The sequence below is a fragment of the Mobula birostris genome, chromosome 11 (genome assembly GCF_030028105.1).
Source record: "Mobula birostris isolate sMobBir1 chromosome 11, sMobBir1.hap1, whole genome shotgun sequence".
NCBI classification, from domain to species: Eukaryota; Metazoa; Chordata; class Chondrichthyes; order Myliobatiformes; family Myliobatidae; genus Mobula; species Mobula birostris.
Genome location: NC_092380.1, coordinates 5,575,848 through 5,603,338, shown reverse-complemented (window position 1 = coordinate 5,603,338; position 27,491 = coordinate 5,575,848). Strand labels below are relative to the sequence as shown.

The following is a 27,491-nucleotide window of genomic DNA, read 5'->3' as shown; positions in this document are numbered from 1 at the left end:
AATATTGAGGACATGAGATGAAGAGTCCTTGAGAGTGAGTCCAAAGGTTGTCAGAGCAGTTCACTGATGGAGACAGTGAAGTTATCCCCTCTGGTTCAAGACTCTGATGGTTGAGGGGTGATAACTATTCCTGAACCTGGTGGTTTGGGTCCTGAGGCTCCTGTACCTCCTTCCTGATGGCAGCAGCCAAGGGTTCCTGATGATAGATGTGGGATGCATCATCGCATTCTTTGTTAATAACATACATGCAAGTTAAAAATTACTGACAGCTGGCAAATGAATTACTTGTTAGTGTTGTTTTTCAGGAGGGAGAGAGAGATGGGCGGGAGATGACATTCTTGTGAATATATTTGATAGGATACAAGATTTTGCCTTTTGATAGAAGGTTTACAGTTAGATTATCTATTTCTTTATCTATAGCAATCTCCACGTGGGCCTGTGTTTTGTTGCTCGTACTATTATCATGACAGAGTTCAAAGTAAATTTATTATCAGAGTACATATATGTCATCAGATACTACCCAGAGATTCAATTTCGTGCAGGCATTCACAGTAGAACAAAAAAAGAACAACTAGAATCAATGGAAACCAAAGCACAAGTAAAGACTGGCAAATAACTAATGTGCAAGAGAAGACAGATTACACAAATACACAAAAATAATGAAATAAATAAATAGTACTGAGAACACGAGTCGTAGAGTCCTTGAAAGTGAGTCCATAGGTTGAATTGAATTGACTTTATTTCTTACTTCCTTCACATACATGAGTGAAAATCTTTACGTTACCTGTGGAATCAGTTCAGTGTTGAGGTGAGTGAAGTTATCCACGCTGGTTGAGGGGTAATGACTGCTTAGGATGGTGGTGAATGTTGGTAGTTCGGGCTGAGGCATTTGATGTTGTGGTGTTCAACGAGGTTTGGCAATTAGCTTGCAGATGTTTCATCGCCAGTCAAGGTGACATCTGAATGGACAGTTGTTGGTGTCTCTCTCTGGGAGTGCTCGCATCTATATAGTTGCCCCGGTCCAGATTGGTTACCCCTGCAGTTGACCTTAGAATTCTATTGATTTGCATTTCTTTGGCTCTTGGGGATTTGTAGCTGCGTCTATTTCTATATGTTTGGTTACGGAGTTATCAGAAGAGAACCACGCTTCTACAAATACTCGTGCCCGCTTCGTGATTGACTGTGCCTAAACCTCTGCGGTCCCAGTTAAAATTCTCGTGTCCTAAAATGGTGTAGTAACTGTTCCTGAACCTGGGGTTCTTGAAGGTAGTAGTTAAAAGAGCATGGCCTCAGTGGCCAAGACCCTTGATGATAGATTTTGCTTTTTTGTGACAGCACTCCTCACCTTCTAGATATGCTCAATGGTGAGGAGGACTTTCCTGTGATGGACTGGGCTCTATCTGCCACTCTTTGAAGACTTTTCCCTTCATGGACATTGGTGTTTCCACACCAGGCCATGATACAACCAGTCAGAATACTCTCCACCGGGCATCTAAAGTTCTAATGCTTCCCACAGTCAAATCCCGGTTTTTTCCCCCTACCACCACTATATCCATACCAGCTACTCCCCTCCACAGCCCCTTTCATTTCCCCCCATACACTGCCATTTTACACTTACACTCCACACCTCGCACCTACACCGACAGTCACTGTCCTACTGTGTTTTCACCTGCCCTGCTGGTACCAAAAGAATTCCTCTTGCTAACAACCACTTTGTCACTTTATCATGTCCTGTCAGAGTGACCTTGTGTTCAGATACTCCTGCAGACATGGTCAAGAGGTCCAGTTCTCATTCAGATCAAGCATCAGAACGGGGAAGAAATGTGGTCTAAGTGACCTTGATCTTGGAATGATTGTCAGTACCATATGGGGTGGCTGAGTTATCTCAGAAACTGCTGATCTCCTGGGATTTTCACACACAACAGTTTACAGAGAATGGTGTGAAAAATGAAAAAAAACATCCAGTGAGCAGCAGTTCTGTGAGCCAAAACACCTTCTTAATGAGAGAGGTCGGAGAATGGCCAGATTGGTTCAAGCTGACAGGAAGACAACAGCAACTCAAATTAACCACGCATTACAACGGTGGAGTGCAGAAGAGTATCTCTGAAAGTACCGCACATTGAACCTCGAAGTGGATGGGCTTCAGCAGCAGAAGACCATGAACATATATTCACAGGCCACTTTATTAGATACATAACAAAGTGGTCTCTGAGTGTATGAACCATATATCTGATATAATACAAACCTGAGCAGATTACTATAACTTCACTCTGCCATGGACAGTCCCAGAGGCCATGGGGCTGGCAACCCCATCCCGTAAAAACCCAGAGCTACAGAAACGCCCACGGGAGCTCCGAAGAGCTCATCGCAGGGAGAGGAAGGATCTTTGAAGATGGGCTACACCTGGGGACAACTTGAACGACTGGCCCAGGACAGAGGATTCTGGTGAGCTGCTGTTGGTGACCTTCGCCCCAGTAAGATTGGGAAGTAAGATTGCTATATTTTTACAGCCATGCATTGATGGAAAGGTATGTCACATCCGGAGTTTCTCCAGTTAGCGGACGATTTCCCTCCACGCCTCTCTGATGTAGTGGGGAACCGCGTACGAGGCAAGTTTCAGCAGTGGTTTGCCATTGCCTACTGCCGGGTGAGTTTCCAAAGGGATCACCAGCTCGTAACCCAGCACGGACAGAGAGCGTGCAGGGGAGCCGGCTGGATTCGAACTCGGGACCTTTCGTCCCGAAGTCCGACGCTGATGCCACTACGCCACCAGCCGGGTCCATGCACTAATAGGCACCTTTAACCTTAAAAATATCTGAGTGCTCAAATAAACAAAAAACTCTTTTAGTCTGTCGAGTAGGTTCTTACGTGGTTTGACATTTAATTATTTATTTATTGAGACAGTGTGCAGCCTGCCCTTCTGGCTCTTCGAGCCGCACAACCCCCAACAAATCAGATTAACCCTGACCTAATCATGGGACAATGTACAACGCCCAATTACCCTACCCGATACGTCTTTCGACTGAGAGAGGAAACCAGATCACCGAGAGGAAACCCACACATTTCACGGGGAGGACACACACTCCTTACAGACGCGGTTGGAATTGAACTCTGAACTCCGGAGCATCCACAGCTGTAATAGCGTTGCGCTAAACGCAGCATTGCCGCGGCGCCGCAGCCCAGCGCCTTGATCACCGAAACAGGCCAAGTCGACGTGAGCTCTATGCAGGCTGCTTCTGACATTTATCGTTGCAGAGTCACGCAGTGAGACACCACAGAAATAAGCCTACCTGCTTACCCCTGCTGCACGGTGTACCGACCCACACTAATCCCAGTTACCCGAATTAGGTCTGGTAGCTGTCTTTGTTTAGGTGATTCAAATGTTTGTCTCGGTGCTTCTTAACTGTTGTGAGTGTGTCTGCATTCACCTCCTCTTCAGGAAGCTTACCTCAGACTCAACCACCGTCTCGGTGGAAAAAAAAATCCCCCCACAAGTCCCGTCTAAAACGCCTTCCTCTCACTTTAAATCTACACTCAGTGGCAACTTTATCAGGTGCAGGAGATTGCCTAAAAAAGTGGCCACTGAGTGTATGTTCATGGTCTTCTGCTGCTGTAGCCCATCCACTTCAAGATTCGATGTGATATGTGCTCAGAGAGATGCTCTTCCGCACACCACTGTTTTAACATGTGGTTATTTCAGTTACTGCCGCCTTCCTGTCAGCTTGAACCAGTCTGGCCAATCTCCTCTGACCTCGTTCATTAACAGAGCGTCTTGACCCACAGAACTGCTGCACACTTTTTTTTGTTTCCTGCACCACTCTCGAGGGACTGTTATGTGTGAAAATCCCAGGAGATCAGCGGTCTCTGAGATACACAAACCACCCCGTCTGGCACCAACAATCGTTCCATGGTCACTTAGATCACATCAAAGTCACCTGGATCACAATTCTTTCCCATTCTCTGAACAACAACTGAACCTCTTGACCATGTCAGCATGCTTCATGCATTGAGTTGCTGCCACATGATTGGCTGATTAGCTACCTGTATGGATTGTCACCTTGTCGTGGTGAAGAAGCTTGTGTGGTCCTGTGATCCCGAGAGCAATGCCGTCTGGAGCTACGCTCCTGGTAGGGTCACCCATGGCGGTAAGGTCGAGGGTGAGGTCCCTGACAAAGAACAATCCAACCAAGACCTCAACGGTGGAACAGGTGGATGAAGTTACTTCGAACTCAATGGCTGTGAAGGTGGATGAAGGCTGCAACAAATCCATCAGTTCCAATCGTCGTGGTTTCCATGCCATTGGAATCAGTTGGTTGATTTGTGAAGTATCGGGTGCTTCTTGGAGAGCAACCTCAAGTACACGTTAAACGAATACACGCACAGGTGTCTTCGCTCTCTGGGCCACTTCTTCAGAATGAAGACCATCATCCTTGACCTCGAGGGATAGCCATGACGACGACCTGTATTTGCATTAATGAGCAGTGTACAGGTGTACCTAATAAAGTGGCCACTGAGTGTGCACCGCCTTGTCTTGGACATACCTGCCGTTCTACTTTTTTAACAATCTACCCTATTTAACCCCGTCAAAATGTTGCATACCTTATCAAGCAGCTCAGTCTCCTCTGGGGAAACCGAATTCAGCCGGGCCAGTCTCTCCTCATGGCTGAAATGCTCCAATCCACGCAACGTTCTGCTGAATCTCCTCTGCCTACTCTCCAGTGCAATGACATCCTTCCTGTACTGCGGTGATCAGAATTGCACACAGAATTCTGGGTGGCATGACTTTCCAGCTGTTCTTTGTTCTATCTAGTGAGATCACTCACACTGAGTATGTTGTTTTCCCAATGGCTAGTCTATTGGCGGGTCCTCGGGTGGCTGTGGAGACTGATCCAGGATCCACATGCTCAGGTACAGTGTGGGCGATTGCAAGTGCTGCCTGTGGATCGGTGTCTATGCCACTGTTGATGAAAGCAAACACTCCAAATGCACTCTTCACCTGGTCCACCTGTGCAGCCATTTGCACGGATCTAAGGGTGTATCTCAACGTCCTTCTATCCACCAGTCCTCCTCAGACCTCTGCCAATTTATGGGTGTGCTCACATTGCACTTTTTAGAATTCTCCAAAGCTCCACCCAACCTTCCAGCCAATCTATATACAGAGCTGTGGCCTCAGACAACCTTTCTCACTATCTACTTCACCACCATCTGCAAACACACAGATCATACCTCCTACTTTCCATCCAAGCCATTAATATACATCAGAAACAATAAAGTCAGAAAAGCAACCCTCTCTGCATCCTTTTACCAAGCCAATTTTGGATCCAAATAGCCAACTTAGGCCCTATCCTTTAGGAACAAACTTCCTAAAGTCCACATAGACAATATCTACTGAATTCTATTCATCAACTAGCCTAAATACTTCATAAAAAATCAATTATATTTGTACAAAACAGGATTCCCCACAAGCAATGCTATGCTGACCATCCTAATTTCTGAAGAAGGGTCGCCAGTCCGGATGAAAGGTCTCGGACCAAAATTTCAACTGCTTACTCTTTTCCATAGATGCCAGCTGGGCTGCTGAGTCCCTCCAGCATTTATTTATCCTAATTTATTTATTTATAGACAGCATGGAATTGGCTCTTGGAGTCGCAGTGCCCAGCAATTCCCTGATTTAACCTTAGCCAGGGCAATTTACAATAACCAACGAAACCTGTAGCTGGATGTGTTTGGACTGAGGAAACTGGGAGAATGCACAACTCCTTACAGGCAGTGGTGGGAATTGAACCCTGGTTGCCTGTACTGTAAACCATTGTGCTAACCACTACACTACCATGCCACACTGCCTTTCCTATTGAAAATAAAATTAAACGTAGAACTTCTTCCAGTTATTTTCCTACGGTTGACTCAAGGGCCTGTAGTTATCTGGTTTATTCCTGCTGCCCTTCTTGAATAAAGAAACATTAGTTAACGTCGAGTCATCTTGTTCTTCGCTCGTGACTAACAAAAGATATAAAACTGTCCCAGCAATCTCCTCACTTTTCTCCCAAAGCAAGCTGAAGCTCCAGTTTCAAGTTTGTCATTCAACCAGACATAAATATAGCCAAGTGAAACAGTGTTCCTCTGGAGTCAAGATGCAAAACACATTACCAACAACACATGGCATCTACTGAGTGAACACTAGAGGGCAGCACTAAGCAAACACCAAGGGCAGGGCTGGTCCAGAACATGCAGTTTCTGAACCATGCAGTTTTGGCACAACTGTACATAACGAGTCCAAACGACAATACAACAAGAGGTGCACAACCTGCTGCTGGGATAGCCCTGCTGTAGTTAAAATTCTTAGTATCCAGCAGGGACTTGTGATCGTAAAGGAGATATACAGGACAAACAACTCCACCTTCGATTGGACCTGGAGTGGCTGCCATCTTACCAGCCTGGGATGCATACTGGATTCCAGTGATGCTCAGATCCTAACAAACTATAAACCAAAAATAAAGCTTTCAGGCAAGCTATGAGTTATAGGACACAACAGGCCCTTCAGCCCATCTAGTCTGAGCCAAACCATTAATCTGCCTAGTCCCTTCGGACTGCACCAGGACCACTGCCGTCCATACCCCTCCCATCCATGTATCTCTCCAAACTACCCTTAAATATTGAAATCGAATCCATACCCAGCACTTCCACTGACAGCTCACTCCACACCCTTACCGCGCTCTGGGTTAAACCCCCAATGTTATTGAAGGTCCTGGAAGCTGGGACTCATTAGCGTTAATCTTAGTGTTTCATGACAACTGGATCTAAAGTCACCACCTTGAAAGTGGCTTACTGGTCAAAGCACTGATTTCAATAGTCAAGAGATAACATTGTAACTTTATAAAACTCTGGTTTGGCTGCCTCTGGAGTATTGTATACAGTCTTGGTTGCCCCACTATAGGAAGGATGTTTGGAGAAGGGGTTTATCAGGATGCTGCCTGGTTTAGAGGGTATGTGCTACCCCAAGAGGCTGAATAAACTTCGGCTGTTTTCACCGGAGAGCCAGTGGCTGAGGGGAGATCGGCTAGAGGTTTATAAGATTATGAGAAGCATAGATAGAGTGAACAGAGAGTATCTGTTTCCCAGGGTTGAAATGTCTAATACCAGGGGGGCATACATTGAAGGTGAGAAGGGGATGTGAAGGGTAAGTTTTTTACTCAGAGTGGTGGGTGCCTGGTGTGGTGATAGAGGCAAATGCATTAGAGCCTTTTAAGAGACGTTTGGATAGGCACATGGATGTAAGGAAGATGAAGGGATATGGACACTGTGCAGGTAGGAGGAATTAGTGTTTGGGTGTTCTTGATTTGTTATTCAGCCAATTTGGCACAACACAGTAGGCTAAATGGCCTGTTCCTGTGCTGTACAGTTCTATGAGAATGTGACTTAAAATCTTGTGTTTCTCTTTACCACGGTGTGGTTCACCATCTCAAAGGTTTGCACAAAGACCATTCATTCATTGACCTTTGACCTATATGGTCTTCTTTCTTCCCCCCTTTTGTCACATTGGGATTTGATTGGCAACTGCCTTTAGAAGAAAAAGTGACTTCACTGCTGGCTGGGATTGTTGCTTTGCTGGGCCTCAGAGAGTGAAGATGAAATACAAGACCATAAGACATAGGAGCATAATTAGGCCATAAGGCCCACCCATCACCTGCCTCCTCCCCATGACCTTATTAAACAAGAATCTATCAGCCTCTCAATGACTTGGCTTCCACGGCTGTATACAGTGGCAATGAATTCCACATATTCACCACTCTCAGGCTAAAGAAATTGCTCCATGCCTCTGGTCTAAAGCGACATCCTTGTATTCTGAGGATGTCCCCTTGTCCTAGAGTCCCAAGTCCACTCTATCTAGGCCATTCAATATTCAGTAGGTTTCATTCTTTCTATTCTGAGGCTGTGCCCTCTGCTCCTAGATTCCCCCACTCCAGGAAACATCTTCTCCACCTCCACTCTATCTCGGTCTTTCAATAGGTTTCAATGAGATACCCACCGCCACCCCCCCACACAATTCTTTTAATCTCCAGCAAGTACAGGCCTTGAGCCATCAAACACTCCTCATACATTAACCCTTTTATTCCCAGGTTCATTCTCATGAATCTCCTCAGAGCCATCTCCAACGCCAGCACACCCTTCCTTAGAGTGACCACTGAATGTATATGAGAGTGTGGGCATTCGTGCATTGGGATTCAATATCAACTGCGAGATTATCACAAGATCCTCCATCAATCGTACAGAACCACTTCTTAATATAGACCATCAGAAAGCAAGGAACCCCAAACCAGGCGCCTTCCTCTCTCCTTACTGCCACTCAAGCACCTACTCAAACAAGACCGCAGCAATGGTCACAACCTTGTGTCATCCAAAATAAAACTTCAAGATTCAAAGTAAATGTTATTATCAAAGTACATATATGTCAATGTATACAACCCTGAGATTCATTTTCCTGTGGGCATACTCAGCAAATCTATACAATAACTATAACAGGATCAATGAAAGATCAACCAGAGTGCAGAAGACAACAAACTATGCAAATGCAAATATAAATAAATAGCAATAAATAATAAGAACATGAGATAATGAGATAAAGAGTCCTTAAAGTGAGATCATTGGTTATGGGAACATCTCAATAGGGGGACAAGTGAGTGTAGTTGTCACTTTTTATTCAAGAGCCTGGTGGTTGAGGGGTAGTAGCTATTTGAACCTGGTGATGCGAGTCCTGAAGTACTTGTACCTTCTACCTGATGGCAGCCGCGAGAAGAGAGCATGGTCTGGGTGGCGAGGATCTCTGATGATGGAAGCTGCTTTTCTACGACAGCGTTTTATGAAGATGCTTCATTTATCTTAGGCCATCTGTACCAACTAGCCTTGTAACAAAGCACACTCTCAGAATTAAACCCTGAAACTATCTGACTGTCAGAATCAGGGTTCACCCTGATAAGTAACGCACCTTTAGCGTGTTGAGACATGGATGGGCAGACGGCTGAAAGAAAAATGGAGGAGAGAGCTATGGGGGAGAGAAGGGTTACATTGATCATAGAGTAAGTTAATGTCGCACAAATATGGAAGGATCTGGACTGGTCTATGTTCTATGCTCTATAAAGACTTATTGTATAAATAAACGCTAAAGTGAATGGTTCACTTTTGCATATCCTGCGATGTAAATCTGGGGAAGCCTGGAAAGACAAGGGAATATTTGAAGACATTGGGGAAGATGAGGGCCTAAGGACACTGGGAAGTGGCTGGCAGCCAGAGAGAACTTGGTGCCTGGGAGCTCTGCAAACGTGGAAACGGTCATCAGAGGTCAAATGGGCTGAAGATATTGTAAAACGGAGCAGATAAGAATGAAGAGGAGGGAAGCAAGAGAAAGAATTATGTGAATTTCTGTAGCACCTTTCAAAATGTATTACAGAGATTCTGCAGATGCTGGAAATCTTAAGCAACACACATGTGGTGCTACTGGAACTTGCCAGGTCAGGCAACATCTATGGATGGAGTCACTGGTTTGAGCAGCCACAATGCCCGAAACAATGACTGTTTATTCCTCTCTATAGATGCTGACAGACCTGCTGAGTTCCCCCAGAATTTTGTGTGTGTTGTTCCAGAGGGCAAGGTACTTTTGAAGTGCAGTCATTTTGCACTGCAGAATTTGCCCATCCAAATACACATGGGAAATTCCAACAAACAGGAATGGTTAGCAGAAAAAGACACGACTTCTCAGTCAATCTCCAGGAACCTGAGCATCTCCAAATCTGTAGCTATCATGTCAGTGGCCCACTGAGGAACGGCAGCTAGGCTTCTCTTCTGATGCCTGCAAACCCGTGCAGAAAAACACACCAAACATCTGTTTTCAACTGAATTCTTATCAAATTTCAAGAATCGATGATGCAACGAGTTCCTGGAACCTGAGTGTGTTTACGTTCCTGATGGCAGGGAACATTTAACTTTTCAATTTTCCCATAAATGTCCAGGATACCTCAGGTTCGGCCGCTAACTTTGTCCTTGTTAATTGATTCCGGGTTAGCCAATTACTTCTAGCAGTGTGTAGTGAGGAAGAATAAGGCAATAGTCAATTCAAGGTCAAAGTTCAGGTCATCGTCATTCAATCTACATATGTATACAGCTAAATGAAACAACATTCCCCTAGAGCAAGGTGCACAACACGGTACATATCACTCACACACATAACACACGAAGTAATATTGCAACAAATAACAAGGTGCATTCACCATACAAATTAAAAAGTAAACAAAATAACATTGCTGGCGCCTCATACGTGTTGAGACAGTACCTCTTGATGGTGAGGGGGGGTGGGTTCAAAGATTGTTGGACAGATGGGAGGGACTATTGAGAATGCTGAGAACCCTGCTTATGAGAAATATCTCTGACGGGTGGGACACAGACCCCGAATGCTGTCTACTGACCTCTTTCCGGACAGACCTTGCGTTAAGCAATGGTAATATCCTACCTAATTTCTGAGTAGCCGGCCGGTGGTGTAGCGGCTTCTGCATGGGACTCTGAGGCGGGTGGTCCCGGGTTCGAAGCTGGCCGGCTCCCTGCATGCTTTCCATCTGTGCCTGGGCTGCGCAGTCAGCTAGCAATTCGGCCCCATAAGAAATCAAGACAAGTGCAAAAGAAAGCTCAAGATAGCCGCCCAGTGCACCACGAGGCGTGGGAGAAACAACAACAATTTCTGCATGCAAGTTCAAATCATCCCCGAGTCCCCGAGGAAGTGCCCGCAAGGCCAGTAAGTCCACTCACCCAGAACAGAGCATTCGGGATGTAGGAGTGGGGGGGGGGGGGGGGGGGCGCGAAACAGAAAATTAAATGGCTGCTGCACAAGAGGCGGTCAATTGGCCTATTGCATCTATCCAGCTGTAGGCAAGCTTAATCCAGCTTAATCCAGTCCCTGAACCTCTCCTCACACTGTCAAAGTCAAAATCAAAGGAACTTTATTATCAAAGTACATATGTCACCATATACCACCCTGAGATTTGTTTTCTTGCAGGCATTCACAATAACATTTACAAAAACTATACATAAAAGTTCAAAGTTCAAAGTAAATAAGGTAATAAGTAACTTTATCATCAGAGTACATATGTGTCACCATATACAACCCTGAGATTCATTTTCCTGTGGGCATACTCAGCAAATTTAGAGAATAGAAACTGTAAACAGGATCAATGAACGATCAACCGCAGAAGACAACAAACTGTACAGATGTAAATATAATTAAATAGCAATAAATAACGAGAATATTAAATAATGAGATAAAGAGTCCTTAAAGTGAGATCATCGGCTGTAGGAAACATCTCAATGATGGGCAAAAACTGACAACCAGTGCAAGTAATAATATATTAATAAATGAATGCAGAAATGCATGAATTAATTAATATACAGACAGTAGATAAATAAATAACCAATTAATACTGAGAACATGAGTTGTAGAGTTCTAGAAAGTGAGTCTGTAAGTTGTGGGGCCAACTCATTGTTGAGGTGAGTGAAGTTATCCTCACAGATTCAGGGTCCTGGTATGTGTGGGATCTAAGGCTCCTGTACCTCCTGCCCGCCGAGCAAGTTCCTTCCCCTCAGATACTGACCCAGCCACCTTCCATATGCTACAGCTGAATCGGCTGCCACTCCTCCTACCCCAAGAGCACATTCCGGATCCCAAGTGCTCGCTGTGCAAGTAGAGATAGTGACCAGAGAAACCACAAAGACTTGTAACATGATCATACTAAAGCATTACACACTCCACTTATGGTCAATTGGATTTCAACACTGGTGAAAAATTGGTCCTGTATCACTTTACATTCTTATTCCAATGAAGTCATTGCAAAGTTGCACAAATGCCCACTATCGTATCATCAAGGTACATTCAATTTCTTTTAAATTTTAAGAGGCCCTGTTCTCGTACTGCAAGAGTTAATCATTCTGCACAAAATGCTGATGAATTATATCATCAGTACATTCAGTTTGCTGCGCCATTCCCTGAGTATTTCCAGAAATGAATCCTTGCCTCCCCCAATTTTCTACAGCTGTGTAAGGGGTACTCTACTTGCAAATAAAAAGTAATTTTTATACAGCATTAGTTGGACAGAAATAATTGATAGGGACTTGACCGTAAGACATAAGAGCAGAATTAGTTCCATCAAGTCTGCTTCACTGTTTCCCCATGGCTGATTTATTATTCCTCTCAACGCCATTCTCCTGCCTTCTCCCTGTAATCTTTGACAACCTTACACTGCTTTAAGTATACCCAGTGACTTGGTCTCTGCAATCACCTGTGACAACGGAGTTCACAGATTCACCACCCTTTGGCTAAAGAAATTCCTCCTCACCTCCGTTCTAAAGGGGTGTCCTTGTATTCTGAGGTTGTTCTAGATACCTTTTCCACAGTTCAAAGCTCAAAGTATGTATACATGATACAACCTTGAGGTTTGACTCCATGCGGGCAGCCGTAAAACAAAGAAACCCAAAACAACCCGTAAAGAAAGACTGTCAAACATCCAATGTACAGTGAGAAAATGAAACAAATCGTGCAAACAACAAAAGCAAGCAAATAGCATTCGGAACAAAAGTGAGTCCACGGACACACAGGTTAGAGCAGACCACAGCCTCAGGCTCAGTTCAGTGCAGAGCCGAGTAAAAGTTGCAGGGCAGCAAGCTGAACTGACCCGAACCTCACCCCTCGTCCCAACACTCTACCTTTTCAATCCATCTGGCCCGGCGTTTAAATTACCCCAAACCTCCGCAAGTATTGATACATTTACAGGACCCGAAACAAAAACTGACACCCATGCAGGATCTGACCCACTCCTAGAACTTGGGCGGGGCAGGGGGAGGCGCGTGGGAGGAATTACTTACACATTGTCGGTACACTCTTGTAAACACTGATCCACTCCCGGGACTGCCCACGTAAATACTGGCAACACTCCTACGACTGTCTCATGTGAACACTGACACACTCCAGGGGTTACCCCATTGCTCTCCAGGGACACCCCCAACAATAGTCGCCGGCAACTAAATACTGACCCTTAAGCACCACTGCAACCGGAGTCCCCGTTTAAATGTGACCCACTACCAGGATCCCTCATGCAAATATTGACACACTGCCTGGACCCCCTGTAAATACTGACCTACTTTTGAGGTTGCAGCATGTAAGCACTGTTAAAACCAGAGCCCCTATGTAAATATGACTCACTGCCAAGATCTTCATGTAAATAATGGCCCATTCCCTGGACCCCTTGTAACTACCCTCACACTCCTTGGACCAACTCCACCATGGACGAACCCAAGCCTGGCTGTGAAGGGAGAAGGGTTAGGCATGGGGGCTAGCAACCCCATCGTTTAAAAACCCAGAGCTACAGAAACACCAACAGATCCAAAGCCCTCATCCCCTGGAGAGGAAGAATCTTCGAAGATGGGCTACACCTGAGGACAACCTGAAAGACTGGCGCAGGTCTCTGGCAAGCTGCTGTCAGAAGCCCTTACCCCAGTAGGGGTGATGGACTTAAGCAAGCCTTGACCTACCTGTAAATACTGACACATTCCCAGAACCCCTCCAAGTAAATACTGTCCCAAGCAAAAGCGTAGTCAACAATGTAATTGGATTGTGGAATTGGGTCTATTGAACAAAAGCAAAGAGAAGGATGAAATGGATTTTACACAGGTAGGAAGGCTGTGACTGGTGTGGCACTGCATCACTATATAGGTGGAGGCGCCACGCACCTATTCCTCTCCTTGAAGACAAGAGATCCTGCAGATGCTGGAAAACCAGAGTAACACACACAAAATGCCAGAGGAACTCAGCAGGTCAGGCAGCATCTATGGAGGTGAATAAACAGTCGACAATGAAGGGTCTCAGATCCAAACATCCACTTTTCATACCTCTCCACAGATGTTGCCTGACCTGCCGCATCCATCCAGCATTTTGTTTGTGTTGTTCCGGATCTCCAGCAGTGGCAGAAACTCTTGTGAATTCTTCCAAGTTTAATTGCAGATGTGAGAGAGGAGGGGGCTATAAAGGGGTCTGGAGAAGCCTGCTGAGTGGGTAAGGACATGGCAGGTGAAGTATAATGCAGAAAAATGTGAGGAGGTTATCCAAACCCAGATGTATGGAGCAGAAGGGCAGAATATTTGTGAAATGGTGAAAGGCACTGATGTGTAAGGGGATCCGACCTATAGATGCAACCATACAGAAAAAATTTCAAATTGGTAGCTGAGGCCACCTTCAGGGTAGAGGAGCAACACCTTATAGTCTGTCTGGGTAGCTTGCAACCTGATGGTATGCATATCGATTTCTCTTCCAGTAAACAAGTTCACTCCCAGTCTAACTTTTACCTCCTCTCACCTGCCTATCACTTTCCCCCGGGTCCCCTCCTCCTTCCCTTTCTCCCACGGTCCGCTCTCCTCTCCTATCAGATTCCTTCTTCTCCAGCTCTTGACGTTCCCCACCCACCTGGCTTCACCCATCACCTTCCAGCCAGCCTTGTTCCTCTTCCCCCCACCCTTTTCTGCTGGTATCTTCCTCCTCCCTTTCCAGACCTGAAGAAGGGCCCCGGCCTGAAACATCAACTGTGCTTTTTTTTCATTTCCATAGATGCTGCCTGGCCTGCTGAGTTCCTCCAGCACTTTTTGTGTGTTGCTCTGGATTTCCAGCATCTGCAGAATTGTTCATGTTTATGAAATTGGTAGTGTGGATGATAGTCATAGGGTGCTGGTAAGATGAGCAGACTGATGGCAGATGAAGTTTAATCCTTTACTTATTTATCTATCTTTCTATTTCCTGATTTAGATGCAGCACAATAACAGTCCAACGAGCCCACACTGCCCAATTACACCTATGCCACCAATTAACCTACTAGCCTGCGTGTCTTTGGCATGCGGGAGGAGACCAGAGCACCTGGAGGAAATCACTGCGGCCAAGTGCACGGGCTTTGGAAGAACAAGTGGGGATAGGACAAACTCAGTAAATGAGAGGGCCCAAGTCAACATGGGGACCTGAGTGTACAAGTCTTAGGTAGCAGCACAGCTACGCAAGGTGATGGAGAGAGCCTCTGGCATACGTTCCTTCATTGGCTAAAGCATAGACTATTAGAAGCTGAACAGTTATAAACATTGGTTAGGCTACATCTGCTGTACTCTGCGCCACTCTGGTAGACACATTAATGGAAGGACTTAATTGCTCTATGCTAGTGTGCTGCCTGGGATGGAATATTTAACTCATGAACATCGAACAGCACAGGCCCTTCAGCCCACAATGTTGTGCTGACCGTTTAAACTACTCTAACCCTACCCCTCCTCTATTTTGATATCATCCATATGCCTAAGAGTCTCTTAAATGCCCCTGTTGTACCTGCCTCTGCCAGCACCCCTGGCAGGGCCTTCCACACACCCACCACTCTGTGTGAAGAACCTGCCTCTGACATCCCTGTTTACTCTTCCAATCACCTTGAAATTATGCCCCCTGGTATTAGCCACTTCCACCCCTGGGAAATAGTCTCTGGCCGTCCACCCGATCCATGCCTCTTATCACTCTGTACGTTTCCGCCAGGTTGGGCTGTGTCGGAGTGGAGGAAGCCAGGAGGGACGTGACAGAACGGTGTGAAGCCTGGGCAGGGTGGCTCCACGCAGGGAGGAGACCTCCTGCAGTGAAAAGGCCTCAAAGTTCAGAGTAAATTTATTATCAAAGTACACCATATACACCCCCGAGGTTCATTTTCTTGTGGGCATCCACAGTAACTACAAGAAACACGACACAATCAGTAAAAGACCGCTACTACTAGCATGACGAAACAACCACGCAAAAAAAAACAAACTGCAAATACAAAAGGAAGGGAGAATAGAAATAATAGTAAAATAATAGACAAATAAATAAATAAGCAATAAATATCGAGAACATGGGATGGAGAGTTCGCGAAAGCGAGTCCGTGAGTTGTGGGCACAGTTCAGTGATGAAGCGAGTGAAGTTGTGTGAAGCTAACTCTTCTGGTTCAGGAGCCTGATGGTTGAGGGTTAATAACTATTCCTGAACCTGGTGGTGCGGGTCGTGTACCTTTTTTTTCGGGAGCGTTGGGCACAGTTTTAGTCTCCTAACCTAGGAAAGAATACGTTGGCGGGCGTGCAGCGATGATTCGCCAAACCTATGCCTGTTATAGCGGGTCTGCCGCGGGGAGAGAGGTCGAGCAGACGGGGGACTGTATTCTCTCGGGTTTAGAAGAAGAAGAGGGGCTTTCATCTGAACATAACGGGCTCTTAAAAGGGTGGATATGGCAAAAAGTCCAAGTCCGAGGAACACGATTTGAGAATGGGGGGGGGGGGGTCAGTCCACTCAGGGTTACGCTGGGGGCAACAAGTCTTCAGAGGGCAAGAGACCTTTGGGATTCTCCACTCGGGACCGTTGTGCTCGTTTAAAACGGCGATCGAAAACAAATATTGAGCAATCGGTGGAATGCGGGCAACGCGCAAAAATGGAGGGGCTCAGCGGATCGGAGGGAAGAAGAGTCGACGTTTTGGGTCGAAAGCGGGGAGACCGCTAGTATGAAAAGAGGGTAGTGTTGGAATAATGGCGCTGTGGTGGATTAACTATGATGTTGAACGATGGAGGAGGCTTGACAGGACTGGATAACCCTTTCCTGCTCACTATTTTCTGTACGCTGAGACCATCCCGGGACCCCCAGTGTGAACGCCGAGCCGTTCCCCACACTACCTCCTCCTCCCCGCACACCGGCGACTTTTTTTTTCCCTGCGGGGAATCCGCGCTGCCCGGGACCCAGGTCACCGGCCACTGCGTCCCAAAGGAGCCGCCAAGAGAGATCGGCGCATTCCTCGCCCCGACCCCGGCAGAAAACTGGGATGCTTCACCCAAGAGTCGATCTGTCGCCATGGAACCCACCACAGCTACCCGGCTCAGGAGCCCATCATGACCCAGAGCAAGTCCTTCAAGTTGTTTATTTTGCGAAAGAAGCGCCAGATTATCACTCGTGGTCGCAACGTTAGCCCGTTCCGTGTGCAACACTGCGTTAGTCCTTTCACCGATTTGCATTAATTTTTGATGCTGAAAATTAAACTGCAGGTTTTCCCTAAATATTTATCCGATGCTAAGCGTCATTCCCTAGAATACAAGCAACGGTGCACAAAGACAGATTTCCTTGTTTTTTAGACATTTACTTACCCCGATTATGCAGTCATATTTCCTTCGCAGTGCTGTCCGGTTTATAAGAGCCACGATAATTTAACACACACACACACACACACACACACACACACACACACACACACACACACACACACACACACACACACACAAAGCCTGTCCACTATCCCGCTCAGCCGGCAGATGCTTCAACTCCGGGTAGCGGGGGGGTCGTTCGGGTGCTGGAAAATCGGCACACTGTCCCACGGGGGCAAGCGAGTCGGGCAATGGGGTGACGACGGGGCTTCCTGGCGGAGCATTGCCCCCCACTCACCCCCACCCCCGTATGTGTGTGTGCGTGTGTGTGTGTGTGGGTCCGACCTGCCGGTGCTGCGGGCCCCGAGGACGGCTGGGCCGAACGTGGTGGGCGCTCTCCACCTCTCACTCTGGCCAACTTTTGTCAGCTTGGCGAGTCGTTTGAAGCGCCGCCCTCCTCCCTCTCTCTCCCCCCATTTCACAGAAACTCCGCCACGCGCAGTCTTTCCAAGAAATTCAACCTGGGTTTCACTTTCGTACACGTCACTCGCTTGAGCTGCTTTTTTTTTAACAGCAAGATAGCTCTTAAACCCACGGGCAGTTCCTACACCCGTCTCAGTTTACAGATTATCGGCTCTCCGAGCAGCGCTAATGCTGGACCGCGCTGATCGGGGGTCGAGGCAAAGAGTGGAGGGGCAGTGGCAAAAGAAGATACGAGAGCTTGATTTAGAGCACAGAAAGAGATTTAATGTGCACAAGCATGAGGTATTTTGTTTTGCAAGAAACAATTTCTATAAACTGGCGGGACGAAATGTTGAGTCTTTTTTGGTGTTATACTAATTAGTAAGTTTTTAAAATATTGTCACATGTACCGAGGTACAGTGAAAATCTTTGTCAAAATCAAAGTCGAGCTTATTGTCATATGCACCAGTACTGTAAGCACGTGTGCAATTAAAAAGTAACACACACGCAATTATTTATTTATTATTAAGATACAGTGTGGCCGCGCAGCCCAGCAATCCCCCAATTTAACCCTAGTCTAACCACAGGACAATTTACAATGACCGATTAACCTAGCAACCGGTAGGTCTTTGGACTGTAGGAGGAAATCGGAGCACCCGGAGGAAACCCATGCAGTCACGGGGAGAATGTACAAACTCCTTATTGGCAACCTCAGGAAATGAACCCAGGTCGCTGGTACTGTACTGTAAATCGCGGCTCTAACCGTTACGCTAGCGTGCCGCCGAAAACACAGCAGGTCAAGGCAGCATCCATCTATGGGAATCATTAAAGTCGATGTTTTGGGCTGGGACCTTTCATCGGGACTACCTCACCCAACCACACACCTTTGCCCTCACCTGGTTTCACCCATCATCTGTATGCTTGTATTCCCTCCCCTCCCCTCCCCTCCCGCACCTTCTTATTCAGCTTTCTGTCCCCCTCCTTTCCAGACCTGATGAAGGGTCTTGGCCTGAAACATTGACTGTTTACTCCCCTCCATTGACGCTGCCTGACCTCCAGCATTTTGTGTGTGTTGCTCTGCATTTCCAGCATCTGCAGAATCTCTTGTGATCATAACTTGGGGCGACTAAAAACTTATTTTAACATGCCATCCATACAGATTATTTGATCGGATTAGAGAACTGAGGTCATACAAGGGGAAAAAAAGCAGAATGGAGAATGCAGTGTCATAGTTACAGGAGGAAGTGCATTGCAGGCAGATAAGGAGGTTCAAGGTTATAATGACGTCAAGGGTCCATCTTATTGTACTAGGGGACCATTCAATAGTCTTACAGTATCCAGATAAAATTGTTCTTCAGTCTGACTGTTCTGGAAAGACAAAGTTGAAGGCAAATGTTTCAAAAGGTAATTGGTTAATTGTAAAATGCCGCTTAGAAGCGCACTGGGAGGATTCAGTAGACTTGGGGTCAATGGAACAACACACATACGATGGGCCGAATAACCTCTGTGCCTATCATTCTACAATCCCATAAATCATAACCTTGACAAACTTCACTCAACTCATCTCTGAACTGATCCCACAGCCTGTATGGCAAACAAGAGAAAATCTGCAGATGCTGGAAATCCAAGCAACGCGCGCAGAGCGTGTGTTGTCACAAGCTACTCTCTCACTTTCAAGGAATCTGTAACTCATGTTAAAAAAAAACAAGGATGTAATGTTGAAGCTTGATAGAGCAGTGGAGAGGCCTCACTTGGAGTAAGGAGATTCATGTAAATGATTCCAGGATTGAAAGGCTTGTCATATGAGAAGCCTTTGATGGCTCTGGGCCTCTACTGACTGGAGTTCAGAAGAATGAAGGGGGACCTTACTGAAACCTCACTGAATGTTGAAAGGCCTAGATAGAGTGGATGTCACGAGAATGTTTCCTATGATGGGGGAATCTAAGACCAGGAGGACCCATTCTCAGAATACAGCGACATCCACTTAGAATAGAGATGAGGAGGAATTTCTTTAGCCAGAGAGTGGTGAATCTGTGGAATTCGTGGCCATAGGCAGCTGTGGAGGCCAAGTCATTAGGTATATTTAAGGCAGAGATTCATAGATTCTGGATTAGTCAGGGGTCCCCAACCTTTTTTGCACCACGGACCGGTTTAATATTGACAATATTCTTGCGGTCCGGCCAAGTGGGGGGGGGGGGGGCGGGGGGGGGGGGGTGTTAATATGACCAGAATACAGGTGATAGGTCAACAATAGAGGGTTATGGACTGAGTGCAGGTCGGTGGGACTAGGTGTGAGTAAGAGTTCGGCACGGACTAGAAGGGCCGAGATGGCCTGTTTCCATGCTGTAATTGTTATATGATTATATAAGTCACTTATAAGTGGCTAATACACTCAATTTCATTTCTAAAGGGGTCTATCTAGCGAATTTAATATTAAACACACAGCGCATATTTTCCTCGCATGAATAAAGTGATAAGTCAATTATCACAGTGGTCCCAAACCTCCGGGCCGCAAAGAATGCAGCGGTAGCCAGAATGCACCCAGCACATCTTTAAGAAAAAAGCCGAAAAAAACAAGCTAATTGATTAGGTGCTGCCGGCCCGGATCAGAGGCAACGCAATCGGCAATCGCCTCTGATCTGATCCGACATTTACGTGCCGGGTAGCACTCAATTAATTAGCTTGCTTACTTCTGCTTTTTCCTTAAAGATGTGCTGGGTGCATCCCGGCTACCGCTGTACCCCTGCCTTCTTCATGGTCCGGAGGTTGGGGACCACTGAATTATAAGTCACTTATAAGTCAATAGCATCATAAATTTTAAGTGACGTTTGGATATTAAACACACAGCGCATATTTTCCTCGTATGAACATATAAAATCATTGCAACACACCAATATCGCTGAATCAGTGGGAACCCTGGGCTTGTTTTCCTGCAACAACATGGTCCCATCGAGGGGTGATGGGAGACAGCGATACTCCAAGGGGGTTCCTTATGTCCAGCCTGTTCTGCAATTTAGTTTTAATTGCATTCATGCAAAAAACTCCGCTTCGCAGCGATATGATGTTGGAAATGGAAGCAACGTTTTCAGTGCTTTCATGGCTATCTCAGGATATTCAGCCTTGACTTTGATCCAGAATGCCGGCAGAGATGTTATGTCAAACATACTTTTCAGCCCACCGTCATTTTCAAGCTCGAGGAGTTGATCTTTTCCCCGTGCTGACATGGAAGATTCACCGGAAACATTCACAAATGGGTCACGGACCCGTTCCTTAGTGTGTCCTGGGTCACTGATGAACTCGCATGGGTTCAAGTTCAACGGTGGGCGTGACAGGGAATGAGGAAAGGTGCAGCTGACTCATATCGTTTCATATCGCCAAATCATATCGTTTCCTCGCGGCCCGGTAGCACGTGCTTTGCAGCCCGGCACCGGTCCGCGGCCTGGTGGTTGTGGACCGCTGTGTTAAGGGACATGGGACGGGGGTGGGAGGAGGCAGAAGACTGGGGCTGAGAGGGAAATGCATCAGCCATGATGAAATGGCAGAGCAGACTCGATGGGCCGAATGGCCTAAATTTGTTCCTTTATCTTATGGTCTTATGTTTTCAGTATTATTTATTTATGTATATAATTATTATTGTTATTGTACTTGCATAATTTGTCTTCTTTGGCACATTGGTTGATGGTCAGTCTTTGAGACTTTCACTGATTCTGTTGTATATTTTTGTTCTACTGAGTTTATACATACTTTGATAACAAATTTGCTTTGAAACTTTGAATGCTTTTGAACTTTGTGGTTTCTTAGCCTTTATCTGAGTTGACGCTACGGAGCTCTGTACAGTTTAAGGTCTTTGCTGAAGCTCCGTAGAACCATTGCTTCAACAAAGTCTCGGCAAACCTTTACTGAGTATTTCACCGTGCCCTGGTATGTGGCAATATTTAACCAATATTTGCCACCACTCTGATGTGCTGTTCAGAAGGCAGGGCGGAATCACAATCAGGTTTAATATCACCAGCATATGTCATGAAATTTGTTGTTTTGCAGCAGTAATACATTGCAATGCCTAATAATAAAAACTATAAATTACAGTAAGAAATAAATCAATATCTATATTTATCTACTATCTTTTAGATTATGAGGACACTCAGTCCTCTTCTATTGTCATTTAGAAATGCACACATGCGTTAAGAAATGATATCATGTTTCTCCGGAGTGATATCACAGAAAACAAGACAGACCAAAGACTAACACTGACAGAACCACATAATTATAACATATAGTTACAGCAGTGCAAAGCAATACCATAATTTGATAAAGAACAGACCATAAGCACAGTAAAAAAAAAAGTCTCAAAGTCCCCGAGTCGATCGACTCCTGAGTCCCCGATAGCAGGCGGCAAAAGGGAGAAACTCCCTGCCATAAACCTCCAGGCACCGTCAACTTGCCGATATCTTGGAAGCAGCCGACCACAGCCGACACTGAGTCCATCCATCCGAAAGCTTCAAGCCTCCGATCAGCCCCTCCGATACAGCCTCCCGAACGCCATCCTCTGCCGAGCGTCTTTGACCTCGCCCCGGCCGCTGAAACACGCAAAGCCGAGGATTTCGGGGCCTTCAGCTCCGGAGGTTCCGGTTACCACACAGTAGCAGCGGCAGCGAAGTGAGCATTTCAGAAGTTTTCCAGATGTTCCGCTGTGCTCTCACGTCTGTCTCCATCAAATCAGGATTGTGCACAGCCCCCTATTTGACAGATAACAGATATTCATCACCGAAGTGGCCATGTGCGCTGTTGTCGCGCCGCCATCTTCAACCCCCTCCCGGGAGGAATTTAGATGTATAATTAAATTCAGTGTAAAATCAGAGAAAAAATTAGTGAGGTAGTGTTCATGGGTTCATTGTCCATTCAGAAATCTAATGACAAAGCGGAAGAAGCTGTTCCTGAATCATTGAGTGTGTGTCTTCAGGCTCCTGTACCTCCTCCCTGATGGTAGCAATGAGAAGAGGGCATGTCCTGGGTGACGGGGATCCTTAATGACGGACGCCGCCTTTTTGAGGCATGAGGCTGCGGTAACGTTTGCCAGATGGATGCAGATGAAACAGTTTATGGTTGGGCTGACTGGTGTCCCTGATGATCTATCAGGCCTTCTTTCTGAAGCTCATTTCACTCCTGTGCGGTGGCCCCTCCAGACCAGACAGCGATGCAGCGAGTTAGAACTGTACATCTGCAGAAATTTGCAAGTGTCTTTGGTGACATCCCATTTCTCCTCAAACTCCGAATGAGTTTGGGGTTATCTGGGATGTGAGAGAAAGGTGTGAGTCTATAAATATGACCAGAATTCTGACTATGGGACAGCACATAAAATGTTGCAATATCTCAAGAAGAGCAGTATTTCCTCTGGAAGTGCCCCTTGGAGTCCACGTCGACTCTATGATGACCAGAGGTCTGACCATGAGACAGTTTGTGTTGTTACTAACTCAGCACAGCAAACAGAACAATGCTGTATTTCTTTCTATTTGACCCTCTAACAGTGTCACTCTCTCTCAGTGCTGCCCCTCTCACAGTGCAGTGCCCCTCAAAGCTACCTCTCAGAAGTGAGGCACTCCCTCAGTACTGTTCCTCCCATAGTGAGACACTCCCTCAGCACTGTCCCTCTGACAGGGAGACACTCCCTCAGTACTGCCTCTCTGACAGTGAGACACTCCCTCAGTACTGTCCCTCTGACAGTGAGACACTCCCTCAGTACTGCCCCTCTGACAGTGTGACACTCCCTCAGCACTGTCCCTCCCATAGTGAGACACTCCCTCAGTACTGTCCCTCTGACAGTTCGGCAATCCCTCAGTACTGTACCTCTGACAGTGAGGCACTCCCTCAGTACCATCCCTATGACAGTGGGACACTCCCTCAATACCGTCCCTCTGACAGTGAGATACTCCCTCAGTACTGTCCCTCTGACAGTGTGACACTCCCTCAGTACTGCCGCTCTGACAGTGTGACACTCCCTCAGTACTGTCCCTCTGACAGTGAGATACTCCCTCAGTACCGTCCCTCTGACAGTGGGACACTCCCTCAGTACTGTCCCGCTGACAGTGAGGCACTCCCTCAGTACCGTCCCTCTGACAGTGAGACACTCCCTCAGTACTCTCCCTCTGACAGTGAGGCACTCCCTCAGTACTGTCCCTCTAACAGTGCAACACTCCCTCGGCACTATCCCTCTGACAGTGGGACACTCCCTCAGTACCGTCCCTCTGACAGGGAAACATTCCCTCAGTACCATCCCTCTGACAGTGTGACACTCCCTCAGTACTGTCCCTCCGACAGTATGACACTCCCTCAGTACCGTCCCTCCGACAGGGAGACATTCCCTCAGTACCATCCCTCTGACAGTGTGACACTCCCTCAGTACTGTCCCTCTGACAGTGAGGCACTCCCTCAGTATGGTCCCTCTGTCAGTGTGACACTCCCTCAGTACTGTCCCTCTGACAGTGAGACACTCCCTCAGTACCGTCCCTCTGGCAGTGTAACACTCCCTCAGTACTGTCCCTCTGACAGTGAGGCACTCCCTCAGTACTGTCCCTCTAACAGTGCAACACTCCCTCAGCACTGTCCCTCTGACAGTGGGACACCCCATCAGTACTGTCCCTCTGACAGTGTGACACTCCCTCAGTACTGTCCCTCTGACACAGTGTGACACTCCCTCAGTACTGTCCCTCCGACAGTATGACACTCCCTCAGTACCGTCCCTCCGACAGGGAGACACTCCCTCAGTACTGCCCCTTGACAGTGTGACACTCCCTCAGTACTGTCCTTCTGACAGTGTGACACTCCCTCAGTACCGTCCCTCTGACAGTCAGACACTCCCTCAGTACCGTCCCTCTGACAGTGGGACACTCCCTCAGTACTGTCCCGCTGACAGTGAGACACTCCCCCAGTACCGTCCTTCTGACAGTGTGACACTCCCTCAGTACCGTCCCTCTGACAGTGAGACACTCCCTCAGTACCATCCCTCTGACAGTGTGACACTCCCTCAGTACTGCCCCTCTGACAGTGAGGCACTCCCTCAGTACCACCCCTCTGACAGTGTGACACCCCCTCAGTACTGTCCCTCTGACAGTGAGACACTCCCCCAGTACCGTCCCTCTGACAGTGTGACACTCCCTCAGTACCGTCCCTCTGACAGTGAGACACTCCCTCAGTACTGTCCCTCTGACAGTGAGGCACTCCCTCAGTACTGTCCCTCTAACAGTGCAACACTCCCTCGGCACTGTCCCTCTGACAGTGGGACACCCCATCAGTACTGTCCCTCTGACAGTGTGACACTCCCTCAGTACTGTCCCTCTGACACAGTGTGACACTCCCTCAGTACCGTCCCTCTGACAGTGTGACACTCCCTCAGTACTGTCCCTCCGACAGTATGACACTCCCTCAGTACCGTCCCTCCGACAAGGAGATATTCCCTCAGTACCATCCCTCTGATAGAGCGGCACTCCCTCAGTACTGTCCCTCTGACAGTGAGGCACTCCCTCAGTATGGTCCCTCTGTCAGTGTGACACTCCCTCAGTACTGTCCCTCTGACAGTGTGACACTCCCTCAGTACCGTCCCTCTGACAGTGAGGCACTCCCTCAGTATGGTCCCTCTGTCAGTGTGACACTCCCTCAGTACTGTCCCTCTGACAGTGTGACACTCCCATCAATACTGTCCCTCTGACAGTGTGACACTCCCTCAGTACTGTCCCTCCGACAGTATGACACTCCCTCAGTACCGTCCCTCCGACAGGGAGACATTCCCTCAGTACCATCCCTCTGACAGTGTGACACTCCCTCAGTACTGCCCCTCTGACAGTGTGACACTCCCTCAGCACTGTCCCTCCCATAGTGTGACACTCCCTCAGTACTGTCCCTCCGACAGTATGACACTCCCTCAGTACCGTCCCTCCGACAGGGAGACATTCCCTCAGTACCATCCCTCTGACAGTGTGACACTCCCTCAGTACTGTCCCTCTGACAGTGAGGCACTCCCTCAGTATGGTCCCTCTGTCAGTGTGACACTCCCTCAGTACTGTCCCCCTGACAGTGTGACACTCCCTCAGTACGGTCCCTCTGACACAGTGTGACACTCCCTCAGTACTGTCCCTCCGACAGTATGACACTCCCTCAGTACCGTCCCTCTGACAGTGTGACACTCCCTCAGTACTGTCCCTCTGACAGTGAGACACTCCCCCAGTACCGTCCCTCTGACAGTGTGACACTCCCTCAGTACCGTCCCTCTGACAGTGAGACACTCCCTCAGTACTGTCCCGCTGACAGTGAGACACTCCCCCAGTACCGTCCCTCTGACAGTGTGACACTCCCTCAGTACCGTCCCTCTGACAGTGAGACACTCCCTCAGTACCATCCCTCTGACAGTGTGACACTCCCTCAGTACTGCCCCTCTGACAGTGAGGCACTCCCTCAGTACCACCCCTCTGACAGTGTGACACCCCCTCAGTACTGTCCCTCTGACAGTGAGACACTCCCCCAGTACCGTCCCTCTGACAGTGTGACACTCCCTCAGTACCGTCCCTCTGACAGTGAGACACTCCCTCAGTACTGTCCCTCTGACAGTGAGGCACTCCCTCAGTACTGTCCCTCTAACAGTGCAACACTCCTTCGGCACTGTCCCTCTGACAGTGGGACACCCCATCAGTACTGTCCCTCTGACAGTGTGACACTCCCTCAGTACTGTCCCTCTGACACAGTGTGACAGTCCCTCAGTACCGTCCCTCTGAGAGTGTGACACTCCCTCAGTACTGTCCCTCCGACAGTATGACACTCCCACAGTACCGTCCCTCCGACAGGGAGATATTCCCTCAGTACCATCCCTCTGATAGAGCGGCACTCCCTCAGTACTGTCCCTCTGACAGTGAGGCACTCCCTCAGTATGGTCCCTCTGTCAGTGTGACACTACCTCAGTACTGTCCCTCTGACAGTGTGACACTCCCTCAGTACCGTCCCTCTGACAGAGAGGCACTCCCTCAGTATGGTCCCTCTGTCAGTGTGACACTCCCTCAGCACTGTCCCTCTAACAGTGCAACACTCCCTCGGCACTATCCCTCTGAATGTGGGACACTCCCTCAGTACCGTCCCTCTGACAGGGAGACATTCCCTCAGTACCATCCCTCTGACAGTGTGACACTCCCTCAGTACTGTCCCTCTGACAGCGAGGCACTCCCTCAGTATGGTCCCTCTGTCAGTGTGACACTCCCTCAGTACTGTCCCTCCCATAGTGAGATATTCCCTCAGTACTGTCCCTCTGACAGTGAGACACTCCCTCAGTACCGTCCCTCTGGCAGTGTGACACTCCCTCAGTACTGTCCCTCTGACAGTGAGGCACTCCCTCAGTACTGTCCCTCTAACAGTGCAACAATCGCTCAGCACTGTCCCTCTGACAGTGGGACACCCCATCAGTACTGTCCCTCTGACAGTGTGACACTCCCTCAGTACTGTCCCTCTGACACAGTGTGACACTCCCTCAGTACTGTCCCTCCGACAGTATGACACTACCTCAGTACCGTCCCTCCGACAGGGAGACACTCCCTCAGTACTGCCCCTTGACAGTGTGACACTCCCTCAGTACTGTCCTTCTGACAGTGTGACACTCCCTCAGTACCGTCCCTCTGACAGTGGGACACTCCCTCAGTACTGTCCCGCTGACAGTGAGACACTCCCCCAGTACCGTCCCTCTGACAGTGTGACACTCCCTCAGTACCATCCCTCTGACAGTGAGACACTCCCTCAGTACCATCCCTCTGACAGTGTGACACTCCCTCAGTACTGCCCCTCTGACAGT

The 27,491-nt window shown here is 47.7% G+C and overlaps 1 protein-coding gene across 4 annotated transcripts in view; it reads right to left on the bottom strand.

The window, feature by feature from the left end:
- Positions 1-17,659, bottom strand: part of LOC140204767 (suppressor of cytokine signaling 1-like) — an 82,818-nt gene extending 65,159 nt beyond the window's left edge. For all 4 annotated transcript variants that reach the window (XM_072271533.1, XM_072271535.1, XM_072271534.1 and 1 more), the window contains exon 1: positions 17,210-17,659. The gene's annotated coding sequence lies outside the window, so the exon portion shown is untranslated. The remainder of the gene's footprint in view (positions 1-17,209) is intronic.
- Between the last annotated feature and the right edge of the window lie 9,832 nt (positions 17,660-27,491).